This window comes from Bubalus bubalis, chromosome 14 (genome assembly GCF_019923935.1).
Source record: "Bubalus bubalis isolate 160015118507 breed Murrah chromosome 14, NDDB_SH_1, whole genome shotgun sequence".
Lineage (NCBI taxonomy): Eukaryota > Metazoa > Chordata > Mammalia > Artiodactyla > Bovidae > Bubalus > Bubalus bubalis.
In genome coordinates this window covers 29,666,311-29,685,659 of record NC_059170.1, presented here as the reverse complement: position 1 = coordinate 29,685,659, position 19,349 = coordinate 29,666,311, and the positions used below count along the sequence as shown (strand labels likewise).

The window sequence follows — 19,349 nt, the reverse complement described above, 5'->3', positions numbered from 1 at the left end:
CTTAGCTGCCCTGCAGCATGCGGGATCTTAATTCCTCGACCAGGGATTGAACCCTCATCCCCTGCATTGGAAGGTGGACTCTCAACCACTGGACTGCCAGGGAAGTCCCCAAGACTTGGCAGGATCAGCTCTTGCCCAGTGTCCAGAGTTGGGCCTGGTTCCCTCTGCAGAGAGCAAAGCAGGACACACACTCCCAGACACTCCTGTACAAGCCTGAGCAGCCACCTGGGAATGAGCAAACACACAACCCAGACACACACAGACACTCGTGCACCAACACACACACGGAGGAACCCACAGACATGTGCAAGCACACAGATGTGGCAAAGGCTCATGGCAGCTGTCCAGAGAACAGCACTGGACAGGCCTCAAGGCAGCGAGATGGATTTCACGTAACTACTGCGGAGGGGGGGCTCCCCTCCAGCTGAAACAAGATGCAGAAGGCTGGGTCTTGGGAGAACAGGGGAAGGAGGGAAGTCACAGAGGGCTGAATGGAACAGCAAAACACTCGCTGGGACACAGCATGCTCAGCGGTTTGGCAGCACTGGGATTTTCTGGGGGGGGGGGGGGGGTCACACTACACTGTATCCAGACATCTTTGTTCCATGATGAGGGATCAGACCTGGGCCCCCTGCAGTGGAAGCAGTGTGTTGACCACTGGACAGCCAGGGAGTTCCCTACATTGGGACTTTTTCAGCAAAGACAGTGTAGGGGTTGGGGTCACCTTTGGGTACATGGGGGATGCAGGCAGAGGCTGGGATGAGGTGGGTTGAGGCTCTCAGTGGGGCGGCAGGGCCAGTCCTTCATGAATCCAGGGTTTAAACCCCTCGGTCCCTGTGCCCTGAGGGTGGGCCAAGCTGGGAATCTGTGGAGCTTTCAGATCCAAAAATGAAAACGAGCCCCAGACCCGAAGGAGGAAGTTTTGTCCGATGATTGGTCAGGTCTTTATATTTTGGAACGATTTCAGGTCTATGGAAGAGCAGGGGCATTCAGAAGTCCCGGAGCTCCTGTGTGCACCACCCCCCTGACTCAGCTTTCCCCAAAGTTACCACCAAATGTCACTGAGGCTGCTTCTCTCAGCACAGCTCAGACCCTACCTGGATTTCATCCACACGTTTTTCCATCACACTCCTCTTCTGATCCAGGACCCCATCCAGGGCACACGTGCAGGGTCCGCACGACTCCCGGGCTCCTCTGGGCTGGGACCACTTCTCCGTAGCCCTTGACAACCAGCACCATCCTGAGGTGGCCACCCCGTGTTTTGTAGCACATCCCTCAATTAGGGTTGATCTGATGTGTCTTCTCATGAAGACACCAAGGTTATTGAGTCGGACACGAAGGAGTACCAGGGAGGCTGATGAGCTGGGGGAGATGGCAACAGAGGTGAGGTACCCTTCCTGTCACCTCAGGTCAGAAGCCTGATGTCCCTGATCACCTGGTCGGGGGGCTGCCTGCTGGGTCTCCCCGGTAAAGCCCCTCACGTTCCCTTTTGTACCTTCTTCTTCAGAGGGCAACCGCACTCAAGGTATGTGGGAGTTAAGACTCCTGGCTCAGAAAATGCACCCCATCTCAGCCTCTGCCCTCTCATCCTGCCCTGTCGCTATCTGCAGCCATCACCAGCTTTTGCAACGCGAGCCTCAGTGGCTGTGGCCCCCAGGGAGCAGCTGCGTTCCTCCAGCGGGGACTGAGGCCCCCAGCCCCCTCGCCCTGCTCCAGCGCTGACTGGCTGCTCCCCCGGGCCTCCCAGTTTCCCGAGCCCGCCTGAGATGGAATTACAGCCCCAGGTCTGCACCTGCGGCACAGCGGTTCCTCCCAGCTCCCAGGGCCCTGTCTTCCCCTCTCCTCCTTCCAGGGGCCGAGTGAGGTCCCAGTCGGGTAGGGTGCCTGCTGTGTGCCCAGAGGAAGCAGGGGCTGTGGAGATCCCTGTTGGGTGGGGCCACGGAAGCACCCTCATGGAACAATGCCACCACAGGGACCACAGGATGAATGGGGAGAGTGGGGCTCGGGGTGGGGGTGGGCAGCAAGGAGAAGGATGATGGGCTCAGACTGTAAAGGGATCAGGGCCGGTCCAGGGAGCAGGGGGAGTGACACAGGAGGGAGCCCAGTGCCACCCTCCACACTTAAGCTGGCCTCAGGGCCCTCCTGGGACTGGGGAGGGCTGGTGGGGCAGGAGGCGAAGTGGCCTCCTAACCAGGAGAGGCCAAGGTCGATGGTCAGACCCTCAGGGACAGACCCCTGCTCGTCCATAGCCCACAGCTTGCACGGGAGTGGCCCTGGCTGCCTCCCACCCTGTGCCAGCCTGGCTGTGCAGCTGACACTGGGACAGTGCTCTGCCCTTGCCTCCCCCCCAACTGTGCTGCCCCGTTCTCACTCCAGCCCTGTTAGCCCCCACCTCCACCCCAGCTCTCTGCCCCTGTCCTCTGACACCAGCCCCTCCTGGGCACATAGCAGGTGTGGCCCAGCTTCTGTCTGGAGGGAAGGTCTGGAATGCAGGGCCCTGGTGCCCGGCCTGGGGGTGAGGGGGTGGGGGCTCAGGAAGGAAGGGGCTGGCATTTGGCAGTGGCGTTTTGGAAGGACGGTTGGGGGTGAGTGCTTGGAATGGAACGGGGCGACAGTTGGCGGTGGCAGCTGGAGCAGCAGTGGGGCTTGGCAGGGGCGCGGGCCTGGAGGACAGTTGGGGTGGGGCAGCCATGGGGTTGGCAGGTAGCCTCTGGCTCTGGAGGGAGGTCTCGGGGAGGCCCAGCAGGAGGGCAGGGCCAGCTGGCAGCAGACTTGGCTGAGCCAGGCCTGGGAGCAAGCTGCAGCCTCAGCCAGGCGGCCCCCAGCCCAGGGTGGGGCTGCTGCAGTCCAAGGCCGGCCTCCGGTCCACCCGCAGGGCCCAGGATGACGCGCACAGGGCGGTTCCTGCTGCGAAGCCCAGCACCCTCAGGCCCACTAGCTGCACATCTCCCACCCTGTTCTCGGCCTCCCCCTTTCCCCATCCGGCCATCCGCATCCAGCAGGGGCTTGGAGAGGGCAGGGACAGGTTCTGGGCAGTTTCCCGAGAGGGGCAGGACTCCCGGGGCTGTTGCCATAGGGACGGCCGAGCAACACCACTGGCTGGAGGATAAACAGGCAGGTTTCCTGACCAGTGACTGCCGTGAAGACAGCCTAGAAGACCCGGCTGGGGTGGATGGGGAGGCGCTACCTGGGGGTTGCAAGCCCTGGCGAGGGGACTGGTCCAGGGGGGTGCTGGGAAGGCAGACAAGAACGGATATTCATTGTCCCTCTGTCTTCTTCCCAAAGCACCTCTGAGGCTCTGCTTCACAGGAGCAGACCTGGAGTGAGGCTGGATCCCCTCCCAACCACCTTGCCCCCTGAAGCCACATGGTGGGGGTGGGAGCAGGTGGAGGGAGGGCTGAGCACGTGGTGCAGGGGTCCTGCCAGCCAGGCAGCTTTCGAAACTGAACTGCCCTTCAGGGTCCCAAGGTCTGCCAGTGGGAGTGGGGGCAGTGTGCTCTGAGGGGCGGCCATCGGCAAGTATACCTGTGGGCCTGGCCAGCTTCCGTACTTTGGACCCTGGGTCCCCAGCCCTGGCCTCAGGGCTGTTCATTCTCTCCCAGTCCTCAGATCCTTATTGCCTCAAGGTGTCTCTTGGGTGGGCTTCAAACGCACTCACATGTGTGGCTGGTGGTGAACTTCCAGAAGGACCAGCGTGTGGCCAGGACCAGTGCAGAGTGCTCTCCACCCATTTGTTTATCTGTCTTGTCCTCCAGCCAAGTGAGAGCAGGAACCATGTCTAGGTCATGATGGCATCTCAGACCCCTTATTCCCAGGGCCCTCCCACCTGCTGGCCTCCCTGCCTCTGGACACCGGGTTCCAAGGCTGAAGAGTGCCACTGAGGCCAACCCCACACCCTCGGCCGTCACCTGTTCCCAGCGCCATCCCTGGGTAGAGCTGCCTCACAGAGGCCGCCCTTCTACCAACGTTGAAGGACCCACTGGTGGTCAAAGCAGATCCCTCTAGGGTCAGTGCCAGCGTCAGGGGTGAGATGCAGTGCATGGCATCTGCTCCAGGGCTCAGGGAACCCCAGCAAGAGTAGAGGCTTTCTGACCGAGCCTGGCATCTGCCTGCGGTGAGTTGGAGCCTGGGCATTGATTAACGTGGGGCCCCTGGGGGTGCTGCCACCTCTCCCCATCAGAGCAGATGCACCAAGGTGGCCCCGGGGAGTCCAGCCACACAACCCTTGTCCTCCCGGCTCGGCTGAGAGGCCACCACTGCTGCTATTGGCTCTTCCTCTTTCTTTTATTTTCCCTTTGTTTCTTCTTTATTTCTTTCCTTTTTTCCTTCCTATGATAGGGGTTTATTAACTCTCAGAAGCATCGCTGTCTCCGATCTTAGGCATGGCTTGATCAGAGCTCTCTGGGACACTCCTTGGTGCTGCCTTTTTGGTCTACCAGCTTCATTCAGGCTGCTCAACCTTCTGTTGGTTCTTGGAACAGAAAGGATGGGCGTCTTAGTCCCCAGTCACTGGCAGGGACACTGGGGAGGGGGCATTGATTCATCATCATGCAGGGGAGGGGAGTGTGGAGAGAGAGTTCCAGGGCCCCAGGGACGCATTCCAGGACTCAGTGAGACTTTCTACCAAGACCAGAAGACCTGGGCTAGTAGGTGGGGTGCACCCTGGTGCTGATGAGAGAGGCTCGGTTCTCCTGGGCAGGCCTCCTGAGCAGCGGCTGAGCACCACTGTGTGCCCCAGCCAGGCAGCCTCCGCAGCATTCCAGCAATGCTGCTCTCCTCGGAGAGTGTCTGGGGAGGGGCAGCCATCAGGCAAAAGTGGTCCTCCCCAGTCTGGCAGACGCACTTCTCCATCTCCCCCGCATCATTTGCTCCATGGGCTACAACTGCACTCCAGGCAGACAGGCAGGTGAGAGGGGAGGACCCCGAGACAGTGCCCTCCGTCCCCTCAAAGGGAGGACAGAATGACCAGCCAAAACCTCCTGGAGGCCTAGAAGAGACACTTCTAAGGTTGACTGTGCCCAGTTCCCACCTGAGAGGGCCCAGGAAACTTGGGCCTGCCGTTCCAGGCCTGGGTCCTCCAGGAATAAGTTTTGCGGGGAAGGGGGTTGCTCCTGCGCAGGCAGCGGGAAGGGAGTGGGGTGCGGGTGTCTGCGGCCATTTTCAGGCGCCGGCTGCAGCGAGGGAGTGTCCCAGCCTTTTCATCGCTGGCTGCCAGACCGCGGCCGCCCTTGTTCACTCAAGGAGAATTCCCGCCTCCCCGCACCCAACCCCAGCCTGCCCTCCCCCAGCAGCCCAGTGAATGCCTCCTTACACATCCTGAGAAAGCATCCATAATGGCCCGCCGCCTCCCACCTCCCGAGGAATTCCGCGGCGCTGGGCCCGCAGGGAGGTAGGGCGCAGACGGTCCGCGGCGCCTTCCCATTGGATGGCCAGGTCGTGCTCAACTCCTCTGCGCGGCTGGCCAGCCACAGGCTCACCTCCCTTCCCACCGTCGCGGCCGGGAGAGGAAGCGAGGTGGCCTTTGCCCCCGCACAGGCCAGCCAGGAATGCGGGGCCACGCTTCCCATTCCGTCTGCCCGAGGACTCAAGGACAGCGGGGGCGAGAAGGGACGCACGGGGCTGCTCTCGGGCAGCAGGATTGGAGATCGCTTGCGGGGGAAGCGCGGCAAAGCCGTGGGCATACCACGCGGCTGGAAGGACCGACGCGCGCGCGGCCGCCGATGCCTCCATTGGCCAAATCCAAGCCCTGTGGCACGCACTGTCCCGTGGCCCCTGCCCTGAGGTGCGCCTCTCCCCGGGGACGCCGAGGTCCCCGACGGCGCGGCCCCGAGGCCCTGGGCGCTGTGGGACCGCTGTTTCGCTTCACCGCGCGCGGCCGCACAAACCGCCGGGAAGGCGCGAAGTTTGCGAGACCCGTGCGGCGCGACTGCGCGTCGGGGGACGCGGACAGCCTGTGGCCCGGGGGATAGGCGCGTGGGCAGCGCCAGGTGCGCGGTCGGGCAAGAGTTGGGGTGCTCTCGTCTCGACCCACGTGTCCGACCGGATGGTCTGCCGGGTGCTGGGTCCCCGTGGGAAGGGGCGCGGGCACCCGGAGACCCCACGCCGCGCCACCCCCGCCCCCCGCCAGCCCCGCGGAGGGGGCTTCCCACAATGCCCAGCGAGCTCCAGCCCGCACTTCCGCTGTCCAGCCGCCCACGGGGGGGCGGAGGCGCACCGACCCTCGCCGCGGCCCCCTCCGCCCGGCTAGCGGAGCCGGCCGACCGAGGGGCGGGGCGGCGGCCCGGCCGGCGGGGCGGGGCCCGGGGCGGTGGCCGGGGCCGGGGCCGGGGCGCGGGCCAATCAGCAGCGGCCGGGCGCGCGCCGGGGGGCGGGGGTCAGGGTCCGCAGGCGGGGCGCGCGCGCGGGCGGCGGGGGCCGCGGGGTTGGAGCGGCGCGGGGGCGCGCGCCGGCCTGACGGACAGACGGACGGACAGACGGACACAGCGGCCAAGGCGAGCGCGCAGCTCGGACCCGCCCGGACGCAGCGCTCGCCCGGCGGCCGCGGCGATCACCGGCGCTGGTCCGGCGGCCGCGGCGCCCGCCCTCGCCTGCGCCCCATGGGGTCACAGGTAAGCGGCGCCGGCTCATTGTCCGCGGCCGGGCCGGCGCATCGCGGCGGGGCCGGGGCTCAGGCCGGCCGGACCGCTCCGGGCCAGAGCCGCTCCGAGTCGGGGCGCGCCCCCGCCGCCTGCCCCTCGCGCCCCGCCGCGCCCCGCCCCGCGGGGGCGCCCTCCCGGCGGCGATCGGTGCGCCCGGCTACAGCTCTGGGGGCGGCGGTAGAGACCCCCGCCCGGTCCCCGCTGGTCCCTGAGCTCCGGTGGCGCGGGCGGGGCGGGGCGGGCGAGGGCTACGCGGGGTCCCCGCGGGGCTGCGCGCTGAGGCGGAGGCGGCGACGGGGTTGCCCCGCGCCCCTAGTCCTCGGCGCCTCCTGCCGCCGCCGCCGCGGTCCCTCCCCCGTTACCTCCGAAAGGGGAATTTTCCAGCTGGTAATTTCTGCTGCGTCAACGCCCGGCCCCAGGAGGCAGCCTGGGGGCGTCCTGGCGCCCCCCGCCCGCGCCGCCCCGCGCGCCCCCCGCCCGCGCCTCCGAGCCGCACCCGGACCCGCCCGCGCCGAGTTTGCCAAGAGTCGGAACTGCGGGAGGTGGGCGCGGCGGGTCCCCGCTCTCCGCCGGGCCTTGGGGGTCATTGTCTCCCCCTGAAGCCCAGCACTGGCTTCGTCTCCATTTTAATTACTGGCTGAACCAGGGCGCAGGGGCCTCGAGGCCGGGCAACTAGAGGAGCGCGGAGGGGACGGGGCGCGCAGAGCGACGAGGGGCGCGCGGAGCAGACGGGGCGCGCGGAGGGAGCGGGGTCCGCCGCGAGCCGCGTCTTTGTTTCTCTGTAAATAGACATGTCAGTTTCGCAGGGTAGCACGAGTCAATGTCTGACAACTCAATCTGGATGGCAAATGGGCGATTTTCTGCACCAGGAGGAGGGCTCAGGCTAGTTGGGGTTCCTCTCGCCCTGCTGACAAATTCATTATTTGTAGGTTTAACGGACCACGCACAATAGGGCTAGACCGAGGAACCTGGGTACAACCCAAAGGGGCGAAGAACTGGTATTTTCTGACACCGAAGAAATACAAACAAAAGAAAGTTTGACTGAGATTCTCAGGGAATTTCCTTACGCTTTCCTTGCTCCAATCTCAGCGAAGCGTTTGTCTTGGATTGCGGAGGCAAGATTGTTATCAGCATTGTTTAAAGAAATGCTAATTAGGCAACACATTGGCGAGCCGCTGGGCTCAGACACCTGTGCGGAGTCCTTGAGTGCGTTTTAATTGTGTCAGTTGTAGAATCTTTCATACTGGATTTATCATCAAAGCTAACTTCCCTTTGGATAGCAGACTGTAGATTCGGTCTATCGCTGGCCTGCGTGTAGCCTGTGAAGGCAGTGTTTTCATTCATCGGGAGGGGGAAATAGTTTGTTCCCCAAAGGGAAACTTATGGAAGGGTTTTTCACATGAATGATGAAGTAAACAATAGAATTTTATTATAGTGCACTCCTTCTAGTTGGTGTGTTTCATGATAAATACTCTGAACTGAAAACTTTGAGACTCCTTGCTGTTTCGGGAAGGACTAAGTGAGAGGTTGTTGAGGCGGAAGTTACTAGGTGTAAGTCTGACTTAGACACTGTTTCCCTAGAAAACTAGTAATTATTTTTATATCCTTTACTGAAGGGAAGGAGGTGTATGTGGGTGTTTATGGGGAGAGTTCTGTTTAGGGGGTATAGAATCGATACCTCTAGGCTAAACCCCAAGATCAACCTTTCTGGGAGGCCAGCCTCACCTCTAGGCTAAACCCCAAGGTCAGCCTTTCTTGGAGGCCAGCCTCAGGACGGGATCTCATTAGGTCTCATTGACATTACCCTGGATGAAAGAATTTTGTTTGGATGAGATGAGTTTTGTTCAGCTCTAGCTGTTTAAGATTTGAAAATGAGCTCTTTTTCCACGTCCAGTTTCTGGTATTCAGAACTGGTGGAGTGTTGGCTGCAGGGGCTCCAACCCTCTTGGGTGCTCTGTGTCCCCACTCGATCATCCAGGAGGAGGGGGCTGCCCCCCTCCTTGGTCACACATAAGCACTTGGAAGGTGAGGTCGACACTGAGGATGGGTGAGACTCCACTGGGGGCCTGGAAGGACTTTACAGTCAATGTGTTATTTGCAAACATGTTAAACCAAATATTACAAACTTTTCAACATTGTCCTTTTGTGGGGTTTTTCAAATTAAGCGAAATTGGGCCACTGCGTCCCTGTGGTCTGTGTTTTCTGGGGCAGCTGTGCGCCTGCTCTGCTCTACCAGAGGTCCCGGACCAGCGGCGAAGGCCCTGCAAAACATCTTCCGAGAGCCTGGAGCTGTAAACTTGAACTTGAACTCGTGCCTCACTTTGCTGGTGCTTCCTGTGCCCAGGTGCCCTGTTGACTGCTGTGTTAATATGGGCAGAGGGTTCTTGTGCCCTGTTCTGGGGGTTTCGTGTCCTCGTAAAAACAGAGGCTTTTCCTTCTCTCTGATAGAACATATTCTGCTTAAAATCTGTTGAGTGTTGGTAGGCTATCAAGAATTCCCTTGTGAACATGCCCGCTCCCCTGAACAAAAAAAATTCTTCTTTTTGCTACAAGTGTGCTTGAATGGCCCAACTCTTGAGAATAAACAATGCTTGAAAATCTTTGTTGAGACCACAAGACTCATTTCAGTCTTTGCAACGCAGTTGTCTTGTCCTACCCCGGCCCCTGTGTCCTCTGCCATTGGCTCTGACTTTGGAATGGCCAGTACAGCTGGGGTCTTCAGCCCCGGGTTCACCGGCATTTTCCCTCTTTTCTGCCTTTCGAGCTTCAGTATGGTATGTGCCTGACACATGTGTACTTGGGCTCTGGGTTCTGGTTTTCTGGTGATGACAGATGCTTGTAGATGGAGAAGTCATGGAAAAGAAAAACAACTTTTTCTAACAAGCTGAAAAGTTGTTCTAGTGAAGGATAAGGACAAACTCAACCAGTCAGGTCTGACCTTAGGGTGATTGATGCAAAGTTTTCCATTCAGTGTCTCTCAACACTGCCGTTTAACTCTTATTTAGATTTTGAAATGACTAAACCTTTTTAAATGTCATTATTTGGATATAAAAAATTATCAACTTAGGCACTTTGGAAAGTTGAGGAACAGTGTTAGCGTGTTTTTCAACAGCATTCATAGATGTTCTGTGTTTTGACAGGTGTGTTTTTTGAGTCACATTAGAGAGACATTCCCAGAGTTTCTTATTCATGATGATTTTTGGCTGTATTGAGAGCTTGCTGTGGGCCAGATTGGAGACAGAATTCCTGCAGTGGGGCTGTTGACCTGTTGGGATGGGTCAGAGTGGGGGCCCTACAGGAACCACTGATGTGAGTGACAGATGCTAGTGAGAGCTCAGAGAAGGATGGGTGTGGCCCACCTGGTGGCCTTTCTGAAGACTATTGGAGGAAAGGGTGTCCATGCAGACCCCTCCCCTGGCCCAGGTTGGGCCTATGGTGCCAGCCCCTGGTTCCAGTACCTATGTGGCAAATTATTTTCTAACTTCCGCTTCATGGAGAGTGGGTAGCCAAGGACAGAGCAGAAACCTTGGGGCCAGGCAGCTTTAGGGGCTGATTGGCTGTGGGGTTGGGGGTGAGAGGCGATGTAGTTTCAAATGATGCCTTCCAAAGCCCGCGTTTCAGCACACGAATCCCTTCCTAAATGTCACGCTCACGGGGAAAGTCTCAGGGAAGCTGTCCTTTTCCTGGCTCCCAAGTAGCAGCCCAGCCCTGCTTGTCTGAGTGGACCTGGGGTGGAACCCCTTCTTTGTGGAGCAGAAAGAAGATGCCTCTGTCTTCGAGAGAGGATTTGAAAACCTGAAGCAACCAGAGCTGCCGTGAAGATGGACTCATGTCAGGTGGGGCCTAGGCGGCTTTGGGTAGATTGCCCTCTTGGTGTGTCACTGGCAGGCAGAGGGTCTGACCCAGGTTTTTTTGGCCACTCTGAACACTGTCCCTCAGCTGGACCTGGGGCTGGAGAGCCCAGCAGGGACTCGGCTTGGGGAGCAAGGACCCTCAGGCTGGCCACTCACCCCGCACCCGTCTAAAGGTTGGGTTTGCTGTTCTCCAGACTGACATCTGGGTGCTGATTTGCCCTCAGTTCGAGGTGGCTGTGCCAAGGTGCAAGGGCACTGTGTCAGGATGCACAGAGATGGGCTTCGTGAAACCCACTCAGGGACTCCCGGCTGGGCCTGCTGGTCAGAGGGGCAGCACCAGTGCACTGGGTTGTTGATTTCAGTGATGGGTGATGGAAAACACCATCAGGAGGCTGGCCCAGAAGCCCAGGGTGGGGCGGGCAGGGTGACATCGGGTGTCGGTTCAGGTGTGTTGTAGACCCAGGGGAGGGGCCAGGTCACTGGAGGAGCTCAGGGCTGTGGGCAAATGGGCTGCCCCTGTGAGCAAGTCAGGCAGGCGCCTCAAATGGGCCTTCATGTCCGGAACAGGTGTGTTTTCTCATCCCATCCCATTCTAAGCAGCGCAGCTTCAGGACCGGAGTTTCCTCTTCTTTAGGAAGTTTGAAGATGGCTCAGACACTACTGTTTCCTTCGGGGCAGGAGAGGGCCGGCTCTGGGGGGGAACAGTCTCAGAACTGCAGAGCCGGCTGACTGCTCAGGCCGGGTCCTCTACATTCAGTTCCTGGACCAGTGACATCCCCTGTACTTCAGGAGAGGTTGAGTCAGAGACGCCCGATACTCAGAGTCTCGCACACAGGTGGCCATCGCCTTTCCCAGGGAATCGGGCCCCTTGGCCTAGGCCCCACCCTGACCTCTGGTCTCTGAAGAAGCTGTCCATCTGCACTTGAAGGCCAGTCCTTCCTGCCAGCCCTGTGGCAGCCAGCTCCGTGGCCCACATCCTCTCTCACACGAAAAGTGGAGCAGGCTGGCAGGCCACACGTCCCAGTTCCCCAGGGGAAAGGTCATGTGGGGAAGCGGGGCTCAGAGTGAAATGCTTGTTCTGGGGTGAGCGTGGAGTGGCTTCAGGTGGCAGAGCTTTGGGGCCGTGACCTGGAGTCTGTAACCCACCCCCAGCTGTCCCCCCCACCATCTCACTCTTCTCAGCAGGGGGCCACACCCGGCTTGTGTGCACCCTGAGGTCCCTGACACTCTGGCTGTTCCTAAACAGCGGCCTTTGACTTTCCAGTGGGTCTTCACATCCAGACCAGGGTTGGGGGGCTGCCGGTCCGGTGGGACGGGGCCCCATGTCTGTGGCTGGCCTAGGAACTCCTGTGATCAAAGCGCGGGAAGCCTTCAGCGTTCTCCTCTCCAAGGCCAAGAACCCTGGAACCCCAGGACACTGGGGAAAGCTTGTCAGCCCTGGAGGGTTGGGTCCCAGAGCTTCCAACATGGTCTCATTTGGGGCCTGTCAATCAGACAAGGTGAGGCCCCACTGGCAGGGCCCGGGGGTTGTTTAAGAAGAGTGGACAGAGCTATTCTTTTTGTTCCTGTCCTGTCCCATGAAAACTGCCTTAGCATGACTTCTGTGGCTAGTGGTCTGAGTGCAGCCTCCACTGCCCGTCTCAGACCCCTCTCCACTGACCAGCGTTCTCCATATACCTCTAAAGTGTTAATAGTAAGAACTGGCAATGAGGGGAAAGTTAAAAGTGGCAATTTCCCTTACAAAGCTCCTCAGGTAAGAGAAAGCTGAGGACCTGAGTCCCTGCTGTTGAGGAAGAGACCCGAGCTTCCGGCTATGGTCGCCTACCTTCCGAATATTCTCAGCAATGTCTCACAGGGGCTCCTTCCTCTGATGAGAGGCAATTGCTGCTGATGCTGTGTCCATGTGTAATGTTTAATTTCCAAATGGAGACTAAAGGAGGCAGGACATTGAACACCACTTGGACGCTAACTGGCCAAGAGCTGAGCATCTCGTCTGTGGTGAGTGGAACCTCTCCGGTCAGCTCCCTCCTGGCACTTTTAGAGTTCTGTTCAGGATTATATTATTAAAGTGTGTGTGTTACCATGTATTGTCACTTTTGCTTTCGTTTTTGGTTATACATGGAAAACTCCATAAGCAGGAAGTTTCCAGGTTTTTTCCATGAGGACATGGTGTTTTTTTCATTGCCTCTGGTGATATACAGACATTGTTATTTCATTGCTATTATTTCATATGAAGACTTACTCCCTCAACTTCAGCGTGTTTTGAAGAACTTTTCATAAGTTAGCAGCAGACACACCCTTCACGGGGGCAGTGACCATGTATCATGACAGGCCTGCTGCACACCTGAGAAAAGTGGTCTTTAATATTGGGTACATTGACTTTTCCTATTTTTCTTTTTTTTCTGGCTGCACCATGTGGCTTGCAGGATCTTAGTTCCCCAACCAGGATTGAATGTGCGTCCTCAACAGTGAAAGCAGAGTCCTAACTACTGGACGACTGGGGAAGTCCTCCTATTCTTTCTTACATTGTTGGCAGAATGAGATCAGAACAGGGAGTGATAAGGTGACACTGTCCTTGGACCACCTTACCATTAAGTCACTGAGCTCCACTGGACGATGTGAAAAACACTGGGGTGTGTGTGGGGGTCTTTTAAACCTCTTCCCTTCTGGCTTTTCTGTCATCTGCTGCTTTTGATTCTGCTATTGGGTGGAAGCCCAGCGCCCGGACTTAGGAGCAGAGAGAAGGCAGAAGTTTCAGTCAGCAGGTGTACTGCGTGGCCGCAGTGACCATGGTTCCTCTGTGATGAGCAGGGCACTCAGGAGGCCAGGGAGCCGGAAGCACTTCCAGGTGTACATATGCCCTTGAGAGCCTGAGAAGAGGATCGGAAGGGTCAGTGCCAAGGGACCTACCTGCACTGTGTCCAGCAGATCCGCTTCACTGAGGCTCAGGTGGTCCCTCAAAGATAGAGTGTCTTCCTCTGAGCTCAGGAGATGCACCGAGCCTTGGAGGAGCACGCAGGGCAAACACAACTCGATGCTGCCCATGCTACTGCCTGAGGGTCACACCAACCTCACATCTACTTACCTTTGTTTTGCCTCATCTTAAGGAGCAAGAATATCCATGAAGTCATGAGTCAGGCATCTCAGTTATGTTTTTCTTGATACACACTGAAGCGGACATGTGACTATTAGGGCAGACAACGATTCTCCCTTTGTCTCGAGGGAACTCCCCACATACCCCTCTGCCACCTGCTGGGAGGGGGCCAGCACCAGGCCCAGGATGCAGGGGTGAGGCTGAGCTGCTGTGAAACCTGTCCGTGTTCCAGACTCTGGACATGAGCGGCCTTGCCATATGGCTTCCTTGAAGGAAGTGGTGGGCTGTGTTTCTGGCTTGATGGGGTGAGCTTCATCTGGATACAACCTCCAGCCCTGCCACAAGCTGCTGACTCAGGTACGGGGGAGGCTGGTGGACTGGACTGTGTGGATCCTGGTTGGGAACCCTTCATGGCCCATCTCAGAGAGCTTTCCTACCATCTGACCAGGGAGCAATCTGTGTAAGTTAGTCTGCTGTTTGTATGAGTTCTCTGGAGCTGTCAGAGCAAAGGACCACTAATCTGGGAGCTTAAAACAACAGAGGTTTATTCTCTCCCAACCTGGAGGCCAGAAGTCCTAAGTCAAGGTGTGGTCAGGGCCACCCTCTCTCCAGAGGCTCCAGGGAAGGACACGCTTCCTGCCTCTTTGAGTCTCTGGTGGCCGCTGGCAGTCCTGGGTGCTCACAGCCAAGATGTGTTCCTCATGCCTCCCGTCCTGCCCTTATGGTTGTCACCCTGGTGTCAGATCTGCCTCTACTTATTAGGATGCCAGTCACCTTGAATTAGTGTCCACCATGATGATCTAATCTTAACTTGATTACACCTGCAGAGGCCCTGTTTCTAAGTGAGGCTATATTCTCCTGTGGTTAAGATGTGAGGAGATCATTTTGGGGGAAAGGATTCGGCCCTCTCCACCGTTACAGCTTGTGTTCTCCTGACATGTTGCCACATTTATTTCTCAATGCCAGGGTTTCATGAGGGCTCCCCATTCATCTCCAGCAATCACCGCTCATACCTGTCCTTCCCTTGATGGTTGAGCGAATGAGGCCAGTGACCACAGTGTTAGTGAGTTTGCCCCACAGATCTGCACTCAGCCCCGCGCTCTCAGCAAGGAGGGGCTCTCGGTCCAAGGACGCAGGCACCAACAAGGTCCTGGCTGTGTTGGGTCGCATGTCCCTAGAGGGGAGGTGACAGAGCAGACAGACATCGATACCTGCAGAGGAGAGGAGATGCAGCTGGGCCTGGAGGGAGGATGTGGTGGGGGCAGAGGCAGAGCCCAGGGTGTCCGGTGGGGCCATTGGGGTGGGTGTTTAGTGCCGTTGCGCTATAGCAGGACACGGCCCCTCCTTTGACCCCCCTGCAGGACTGGGTACCCATGTGCCCATCTGCCCCCCAGGTGGACCCAGGCCTTTCTTGCCCCTGGGAAGCTGGAGGGGCCCCTTTTCTAGACAGCATTTTTATTGCTTCTTGTAGGAGATGCAGGAAAACAAAATGTAGTCTTCAAAATTTAGAAAACCTTTCATGCAAGAGTAACATGAGGAGCCTCACATAACATCAAATGGATTCATTGAGTAACTGGTCTGAAAGTCATAATTCTTACAGTGACCAGCATAGGAGTGTCCCATGGTGGTCGTAAAGGCTGTGGGTATAGACAGGGCTGTTGTATGCCTGGCATGTCATCCACGTTCACAGGTGAAGTTCCCCTTCTTGTTGATCCGTGGGACCCGAACCCTCTGGAGGCCCTCTGAAGGCCAAGGTCACGGCTGTCACTTTGATCCCCTCCCAGGGTCACCTCCTGGTTAAGGACCCTCCCCTGCTGGGGTGGGAGGGGCCAGGTCCCTATGCACACCCTTGTGACTCTTGTAGCAGACAGGCTGTGCCACACACACCACCCCCCACCACTGTGTTGGCATGCATAGTCCTGGACTCAGGTCTGCAGGCCAGGCACCAGCCTTGTCTCTCAGCACATACGTGTGTGTGTGTGCTAAGTTGCTTCAGTCATGTCTGACTCTTTGTGACCCCATGGACTGTAGCCTGCCAGGCTCCTCTGTCCTTGGCATTCTCCAGACAAGAGTCCTGGAGTGGGTTGCCATGCCCTCCTTCAGGAGATCTCCCCAACCCAGAAATCGAAACTCCCATCTCCTGCACTGGCAGGTGGGTTCTTTACCACCAGCGCCACCTGGGAAGCATCGTCTCTTAGCACCGGCCTTCCTTAGTCACAAACTCCCTTGATTCTGTAAAAGTGATCTTGTTCTTTTGTAACCTCATTGTATTTTCAGATCCCTACTTTGGAAGTTTTCAAACACACACAGAATTAGCGAGTGTGTTTCCTTCAGTAATTCCCTTTTCTTCTCACATTTGAGTTCCTCTGTTTTTTTGCTCTGAACTACTTTAAAGCAAATCACAGACATTTTGTCTCACTGTCCCATGCTTTCCTTCATGTGGGTGGTTCCGTGAGTACCTCCTGGGGCCCCCAATTGGGGCTCAGGCTTAGGGATGGCATCCTCCAAGTTTTTACTACTGGTTGATTTGAGCTGCAGTCGGGACAGACCCAGGAGTTGCAGTTGGAGAAGTTTCACTTGGGGTGGTGGCTCTGGAATCTGCTTTATTCTGTTTTGGGCTGTTTGTTGAAAAGTCAGACCTGTTGGTCCCACACGGTGGTCTGGCTGGTGGCATCCTCTGACCGTTAGGAGCCCCACCCTGTTTCAAGGACCAGGCAACCGGGACCGCGTGTCTGGTACTCAGTGTCCGAAGTGTGACAGTGATGTCTGCATTGGAATTTCTGACTTAAAAAATGAATAGTTTTTATATTTTGTGCCTGCTTTTAAAGATACTTGTACCTTCTGTTAAGGATCTGTACATAAACTGTTCAAAATGATTATCACCTATGTAAGTTTTATTTGAAAAATTCTAGATTTAATAAAGTGTAGTATCATCTTGGAATTTTGTAAGCATAATTTTTTGGCAAGATCATTTCTTTCGAATATTTTAGTGATTGTTTGGAGCCATGAGCTATTTTTGCCTTAGTTCTTTACTAGGCAAGTTGTTTTCATCCACAGCCAACCCTGGGTCTGGAGCGTGTGCCCCTCTGTTTGAATGGCAGCTGATGAAGTAGCTTCATGGCCGAGGGGCAGGGGGCTTGATTCTCGTGAGGAGAATGCTGGCCGAGCTGGTGAGGGAAGTGGGGTTCACGCCTCACTGTCACCTGGTTTCTGCGTCCTGAGAAGGTGAGAGTCTCTCTCAGGTGTGTGCCTGTCTGCTACTGCAGACACACACTCTTCATTCACTCGGCAGCCGTCCACCCAGCCTTCATTTATTCGGCATCTAATGAGTGTTTACCATCTGCAAGGCCTATGCAGAATGACAGTGGGGACTTGGAAACGTCCGATTAGCAGCTAAAATTGTGTCAGATGCCAGAACAAACGTTTGTTCTGGTCCAAGCCTGCATGGGGACTCTCCCGCCACCAGCCGGGAAGTCAGGCATTGCATTTCTCTGCCCCAGTCCAAACCCAGTGACCTGTATGATGGGGTTTCCTAGGTAGCACCTTAGAGGGTTGGCTGGATCCTCTTGTTTTTAAGAAATGCAACTTTGAATAGAAAAGACAGCTTGAAGATTCCAGCATTTGCTTGGTGTAAACAAATGTTGCAAAATATTAAAGAACTGGTGTATTTGGTTAAGGGTTAGGAGGGAGTTCTCTCAAGAATCATTCTTGCAACTTTTCCTTCTGTTGGAAAGTGTTTCAAAGACAAAAGTTGAAAGACTACAGAGGATTCCATCCTGTTGCTTGAGAACTAGGTGCTGGTTTTTTTCCCTTTCCTGTTTAGATTTGATGTTTTTCTTTGGCAGAGGGAGTACAAGTGTTAGAGTTAACATTTCAAGTCAGTATAGCTCAGATTTAAAACCTTTGGATATAATTTTTCTGCCTTCTTAGGCCGATCAGTTTTCTTTTTAAGAAAAACTTAAAAATTTTAAGTGGATGTGTGGCTTTTTCCTATGGCTTTTGTAACAAAGTGCCACAGACTGGTGGCAAACACAGCAGAAACACAACAGAAACATGTTCCCCCAACAGGGGTCGTGGGGCTGTGCTCCCTCCGGGGGCTCTGGGAGAGGGTCCTGCCCGCCTCTTCAGCTCTTGTGGCCCAGGCACCTCTGGGCTGTGGCCACGTCCCCCACCCACCCCACCCCCGCCCCACCCCACCTCTACCTCCATCCCCCTCTGCATGTCTGTGTTCAGAGTTCCCCTTTTTGTGACACACCCGTCCCACTGGGTTATGACCTCATTGTAAGTTGGTTAAATCTACCAGGATCCTGTTTCCAAATAAGGTTGCATTCACAGGTACTGTCTTCTGGGGACACGATTCACCCCACAAAAGCAAGTAACTCTGTATCCATCTTCCACCTTTGCTGTGAGCTGTGACTGATGCAGAACATCAGAGCCCACCTCTCAGCCACACCTGTGGTGTCAGCTCTGAATTGTGGTCCTGGGATGTCATGGGGCTGGTCAGAGGCCCTTTGTCCATGGTCTCACTGTCTGTCATGTCCTTCAGTGAGGTGAAAGTAGGACCTTCAGGCCCACCAAGGATCAGAAAAGTGCTGTCCGCTGCTACTTCTACCAAGAGCTAAGCTGGGACGTTTAAACAGTAACTCTTGATTGACAGAGGCACCACATGTGCTGTCCTAGGAGGAGCCCCTGGAGGCTTCCAGGAGGAGACAGCTTGTCAGCAGCTGGGGGGGATTGCATCCACGGCAGGATATGCCTTTCGATCCACCTGTTAAAAAGAGCACATTTGTATTGTCCAATGACTCATCACAGCCTAAGGGAGCTGGTCATGGAACAACAGACTGGTTCCAAATAGGAAAAGGAGTACTTCAGGCTGTATATTGTCACCTTGCTTATTTAACTTATATGCAGAGTACATCATGAGAAACGCTGGGGTGGAAGAAGCACAAGCTGGAATCAAGATTGCCGGGAGAAATATCAATAACCTCAGATATGCAGATGACACCACCCTTATGGCAGAAAGTGAAGAGGAACTAAAAAGCCTCTTGATGAAAGTGAAAGAGGAGAGTGAAACAGTTGGCTTAAAACTCAACATTCAGAAAACTAAGATCATGGCATCTGGTCTCATCACTTCATAGGAAATAGACGGGGAAACAGTGGAAACAGTGTCAGACTTTATTTTGGGGGGCTCCAAAATCACTGCAGATGGTGATTGCAGCCATGAAATTAAAAGACGCTTACTCTTTGGAAGGAAAGTTATGACCAACCTAGATAGCATATTCAAAAGCAGAGACATTACTTTGCCAACAAAGGTCCGTCTAGTCAAGGCTGTGGTTTTTCCAGTGGTCATGCATGGATGTGAGAGTTGGACTGTGAAGAAGGATGAGCACCGAAGAATTGATGCTTTTGAACTGTGGTGTTGGAGAAGAGTCTTGAGAGTCCCTTGGACTGCAAGGAGATCCAACCAGTCCATCCTAAAGGAGATCAGTCCTGGGTGTTCTTTGGAAGGACTGATGCTAAAGCTGAAACTCCAATACTTTGGCCACCTCATGCGAAGAGTTGACTCATTGGAAAAGACTCTGATGCGGGGAGGGATTGGGGGCAGGAGGAGAAGGGGACGACAGAGGATGAGATGGCTGGATGGCATCACCAACTCGATGGACATGAGTTTGAGTGAACTCCAGGAGTTGGTGATGGACAGGGAGGCCTGGTGTGCTGCAGTTCAAGAGTCGGACACGACTGAGCGACTGAACTGAACTGAAC

General features: G+C 56.1%; 1 protein-coding gene across 2 annotated transcripts in view; it reads left to right on the top strand.

Moving 5' to 3' along the window:
• The first annotated feature begins 5,379 nt into the window (after positions 1-5,379).
• Positions 5,380-19,349, top strand: part of ZBTB46 (zinc finger and BTB domain containing 46) — a 51,734-nt gene continuing 37,764 nt past the window's right edge. Inside the window, exon 1 of one of the 2 annotated variants that reach the window (XM_025263870.3) lies at positions 5,380-5,782. The gene's annotated coding sequence lies outside the window, so the exon portion shown is untranslated. Of the gene's footprint in view, positions 5,783-6,430; positions 6,609-19,349 lie in introns of those variants that run through there. The other variant, XM_025263869.3, reaches the window with a different exon arrangement.